The sequence below is a fragment of the Salmo salar genome, chromosome 06, assembly GCF_965601325.2.
Source record: "Salmo salar chromosome 06, fSalSal1, whole genome shotgun sequence".
NCBI lineage: Eukaryota > Metazoa > Chordata > Actinopteri > Salmoniformes > Salmonidae > Salmo > Salmo salar.
In genome coordinates this window covers 19,470,168-19,476,075 of record NC_138296.1, presented here as the reverse complement: position 1 = coordinate 19,476,075, position 5,908 = coordinate 19,470,168, and the positions used below count along the sequence as shown (strand labels likewise).

The 5,908-nt window shown below is 42.3% G+C and overlaps 1 long non-coding RNA gene across 1 annotated transcript; it reads left to right on the top strand.

The window, feature by feature from the left end:
• The first annotated feature begins 3,262 nt into the window (after nt 1-3,262).
• LOC145879808 (uncharacterized) lies at nt 3,263-5,698 on the top strand. The gene is made up of 2 exons (XR_014392608.1): nt 3,263-3,708; nt 4,138-5,698. It is a non-coding gene; the product is annotated as an uncharacterized LOC145879808 (long non-coding RNA).
• The last annotated feature ends 210 nt before the right edge of the window (nt 5,699-5,908 follow it).

Sequence of the window (5,908 nt, the reverse complement as noted above, 5' to 3'; positions counted from 1 at the left end):
TAGCGTAACTTTTGGATTACCCAAATCTCAGTAATGTAATCAGATTACTTTCAGTTACTTTTGGATTACTTCCCCCTTAAGAGGCATTAGAAGAAGACAAACAGGACCATCAAACGCAATTATAGTGGTCTCTGACCCTGCATTTATCTTCCTGTTATAGCTGTAGGTACAGTCTCCCCAACCCTGTATTTATCTTCCTGTTATAGCTGTAGGTAGTCTCCCCAACCCTGTATTATCTTCCTGTTGTAGCTGTAGGTCGGCTCCCCAACCCTGTATTTAACTTCCTGTTGTAGCTGTCGGTACAGTCTACCCAACCCTGCATTTATCTTCCTGTTATAGCTGTAGGTACAGTCTCCCCAACCCTGTATTATCTTCCTGTTATAGCTGTAGGTACAGTCTCCCCAACCCTGTATTATCTTCCTGTTATAGCTGTAGGTAGTCTCCCCAACCCTGTATTATCTTCCTGTTATAGCTGTAGGTACAGTCTCCCCAACCCTGTATTATCTTCCTGTTATAGCTGTAGGTAGTCTCCCAACCCTGTATTATCTTCCTGTTATAGCTTTAGGTAGTCTCCCCAACCCTGTATTATCTTCCTGTTATAGCTGTAGGTACAGTCTCCCCAACCCTGTATTATCTTCCTGTTATAGCTGTAGGTAGTCTCCCCAACCCTGTATTATCTTCCTGTTATAGCTGTAGGTACAGTCTCCCCAACCCTGTATTATCTTCCTGTTATAGCTGTAGGTAGTCTCCCAACCCTGTATTATCTTCCTGTTATAGCTTTAGGTAGTCTCCCCAACCCTGTATTATCTTCCTGTTATAGCTGTAGGTACAGTCTCCCCAACCCTGTATTATCTTCCTGTTATAGCTGTAGGTAGTCTCCCAACCCTGTATTATCTTCCTGTTATAGCTGTAGGTACAGTCTCCCCAACCCTGTATTATCTTCCTGTTATAGCTGTAGGTACAGTCTCCCCAACCCTGTATTATCTTCCTGTTATAGCTGTAGGTAGTCTCCCAACCCTGTATTATCTTCCTGTTATAGCTGTAGGTAGTCTCCCCAACCCTGTATTATCTTCCTGTTATAGCTGTAGGTACAGTCTCCCCAACCCTGTATTATCTTCCTGTTATAGCTGTAGGTAGTCTCCCCAACCCTGTATTATCTTCCTGTTATAGCTGTAGGTACAGTCTCCCCAACCCTGTATTATCTTCCTGTTATAGCTGTAGGTAGTCTCCCAACCCTGTATTATCTTCCTGTTATAGCTGTAGGTCGGCTCCCCAACCCTGTATTATCTTCCTGTTATAGCTGTAGGTAGTCTCCCCAACCCTGTATTATCTTCCTGTTATAGCTGTAGGTACAGTCTCCCCAACCCTGTATTATCTTCCTGTTATAGCTGTAGGTACAGTCTCCCCAACCCTGTATTATCTTCCTGTTATAGCTGTAGGTACAGTCTCCCCAACCCTGTATTATCTTCCTGTTATAGCTGTAGGTACAGTCTCCCCAACCCTGTATTATCTTCCTGTTATAGCTGTAGGTAGTCTCCCCAACCCTGTATTATCTTCCTGTTATAGCTGTAGGTACAGTCTCCCCAACCCTGTATTATCTTCCTGTTATAGCTTTAGGTAGTCTCCCCAACCCTGTATTATCTTCCTGTTATAGCTGTAGGTACAGTCTCCCCAACCCTGTATTATCTTCCTGTTATAGCTGTAGGTAGTCTCCCCAACCCTGTATTATCTTCCTGTTATAGCTGTAGGTAGTCTCCCAACCCTGTATTATCTTCCTGTTATAGCTGTAGGTCGGCTCCCCAACCCTGTATTATCTTCCTGTTATAGCTGTAGGTACAGTCAGTGTGGGTTTAAGGGTCATCCCAGCTTACCTAAAGGGTTGGATGCAGTGAAGCCACTAGATTCAGCTGTCTGTTTTTTACTACCTGCCTGACGACATCAATGTACATATTCTATACTTTACTATACTGAACTTGAGCTACAGTGTGTGCTCCCCAAAATGGCACCCTATTCCCTATGTAGTGCATTACTTTTGCCCAGTGTCCTATGGGCACTAAGTAAGTCACAGCCTATATGCACAATTTTATAGACTATAATGATTTAATACAATTAAATGTTGTTTAAATGCTGAAAGATTTATTTCCCTACCAGCCTATTGTCACACTCCCAAATGCTTCACAATGTATTTCTTTGTTGGCTGTAGCCTTGAAATAAGTGAAATAATATAGCCTAAATAATTCATTTGAGTATCATGTGTCCAATTTCAACTCTATGATTTACATTTTTTTACATTTTAGTCATTTAGCAGACGCTCTTATCCAAAGCGACTTACAGTAGTGAATACATACATTTCATTTAATTTCATGCATTTTTGTTTTTGTACTGGCCCGCCATGGGAATCGAACCCACAACCCTGGCATTGCACACACCATGCTCTACCAATTCTCTACCAATTCAGTCACTTCATTGATATGGATTAAATCTATTTTTATTACAGCATAAATGCAATGATAGAGAACAGAAGGACAGACAAGGAGGTTTAAGGTTACCCAATAGACACAAAGACATCAACAATGATGCCTGCCGTTAGCCCATGACCCAATGCTCTACTGTGTGGAAATTGACCCCCAGGACACGATTCTAGACTATCATGACTGTTGTTCTGTCAGTTTCTTTGTGTCGTGAGCACATGAGGATTTTGAAGTGCATTACTATTGTCGAGGGAATTCAGACTGTGGGTACAATGATTAATTCAAAATGCTGTAGTCTGGAGAGTAGGGCCTGTGGATCTGGGTAGGTAGCACACTGAAACAAAAGGTTTCTGTCATTAACCTTAGATGATGTGTACTGTATATAATACAGACACTCAAACAGATACTCATACAGATCATTTATGCTGGAAAACAATGAACAACTCCAGCTAACACAGCACTTTAAAGACTGGATTGCATTAATGAACTGAATGACTGTAGAAATGCATGATCATTTGTGCTCTGGATAATGTAACATGCTATTAGGTTCAGCTTTTAACAATAGAGGATGATGTCCAGGTTGTGTGCATTTCTATCTGGAGTAGTTGCTGAGAGAGAGAGAGAGAGAGAGAGAGAGAGAGAGAGAGACACTTAAGGGCTTCAGTCCATTGCATTCTGGGTTAAAATTCAGCCTGCAACCCAAATGTTTCATGTTAATAGTTAGCGAACACAGGAAGTCTTGTCTGGCTTTTGCACTTGTGCTGACGTACTAGTGGGAGATGCACCGTGCTCTAGTACCCGTTGCCCATATTGGTGTGAGTCCCTCTCTGGCAGAGCATGACCTGTTGCAACAGTATCATTTATCTGTGTAATATAAGAGGCACAATACACACAGTTACAGACGCAAGCACGCACACAAGCAAACACATACCCACACATGTTGGATGCCAGAACTCTACGGAATTATCTCCATGCTTCTACAGTGCACTTTTACTGTGTCAGAGAGAGGGGCAGATATGCACTGGTTTTCCACAGGGGGTGTATGTGCAGTTATGCCTGGAAGAATGTTGGGAGTACTGGAGCTCACACCAGCTCCCCTAGGCTCTCGTCTCTCTGTGAAAGCCCCAGAGTGTGAGTTCATTCTGGGCCATCAAGGTCTCCGAGAGCAGCCTTCTCTCACCATACCCCTGGGTCCCTTATGCCTGCTACTGTCTACATACGAAACAACAATATAGAGGTACAAGATCTGCTCCAAACTATATCCAAACTAGAATAGAATGTATGTTTTACTTATCCATTTGTACAGAAAGTTTGCTAACATGCCTTGCTCAAGGGCACATCACCAGTGCTGTAGGTAGCACCTGGGAAATTGATGCCAGTAACCCTCTGGTATGTTATGTTGCTGTGGATATTGGAACGGAACCACAGAGTTGCAGTATTCCAGTCACATCTTGGCCTCCCGTGCTCCCTCACGCAATGTAACCTTGTCCCCAGGCTCAACTGCTACCGCATATAGAGAGAGAGAGCGAGATTACACACACTGTAAACTGTGTCACTTCCTAGGATGTCTTCAGTTATATTGTTCACTCCACAGGAACCTGTCACCTAACCTTCACACCCAGGCAATGTGAACTATAATTACTGTACAGTCATTTCTCTACTGCAGAAGTCTTGGTTGGCAATGATGAGTCCCTCAATGATGTGAAAAGTACAAAGAGAAGACGAGATCATGAGATGACGAGAGGAGACGAGGAGATGACGAGATCAGGAGAGGAGACGAGGAGACGAGGAGATCAGAAGAGGAGACGACGAGATCAGGAGAGGAGACGACGAGATCAGGAGAGGAGACGAGGAGATGTCGAGATCAGGAGAGGAGACGACGAGATGACGAGATCAGGAGAGGAGACGACGAGATCAGGAGAGGAGACGAGGAGACGACGAGATCAGGAGAGGAAACGACGAGATCAGGAGAGGAAACGACGAGATCAGGAGAGGAAACGACGAGATCAGGAGAGGAGACGAGGCCTGGAACACTGTTCACTTAAATATTATACAACGGGTGGGTCTAATCCTGAATGCTGATTGGTTAAAACCGCATTCTAGCCGGTGTCTATTCCACAAGTAACTACCGGCTAAATTTGACGTTAAAATGCCTATTTACTCTGTTCCATCTGACTGTGCAATCCACTGTCTCATCAGCCCAGCCAAGCAATTTATCAACTTGATCTCCACTATAAAAAGCATCTAGACGTTATCTCACATTTCTTTAAGACTAACATTTAGTTTTCAACAGTGGAGATTTGTATAAACCTTGTTGTCTGTCTCTCTGACATTTGCAACATTGTTTTAATATTCAAATTCGATCTCGTGCTGTCCCATAGTAATGAACGTGTCGTCAGTCGGGACGAGACAGGCAGGCAGACAGGCAGACAGACAGACAGACAGACAGACAGACAGACAGACAGACAGACAGACAGACAGACAGACAGACAGACAGACAGACAGACAGACAGACAGACAGACAGACAGACAGACAGACAGACAGACAGGCAAGCAAGGGATAAGAACGTTGGCAATGGAACATTTAGAACGAACAACTGGGTTGCGTCCATAGATACAGAACAAAAAGACTGAATGACTGGGTCGCGTTTATAGGAGCCCTAGGTTTATGTCGGGACTATATCTTGGGGAAGGATGAAATAGTATGAATAAATTAATCAAAATAGTTTTTAATGAAATAATGTCAATCATTATTCGAATATGTTGGTAATCCATTGTATAACAGTGATAATGCCCACGAAACCGGTGTTTGGAGGATACGGTGCCAATATATCCTTTAAACACCGGCTTCGAGGGCATTATCACTTAAATGGAATGGAACTCTGGTCACTTTAATAACGGAACTCTGGTCACTTTAATGTTTAGATAAGGTTTACCCATTCCATATGTATCTACTGTATTCTAGTCAAGTCCATCCTATTCAACTATTACTGTACATATACTATTCTATCTTACGTATTCTTCAGATATACTATGTATTCTATCCTACTGTACGTATTCTACAGATATACTACATATTCTATCCTACTGTAGGTATTCTTCAGATATTCTTCAGATATACTATATATTCTATCCTACTGTACGTATTCTTCAGATATACTATATATATATTGTATCCACATACTGTACATAATGTCTATACATCCAATATATATTCATTCTCCGGACTCTTGACATTTATCGTTCTATTATTTCAATTTTTTCTTTAACTTTTTAGATTTGTGTGAATTGTTGCGCATCATTCGATATTACTGCACTGTTGGAGCTAGGAACACAAGCATTTCGCTACACCCGCAATAACATCTGCTAAATATGTGTATGTGACCAATAAGGAGAAGCGTTCACAGCACTAGGATTAGCTCTCCTCTTTTTCCCTC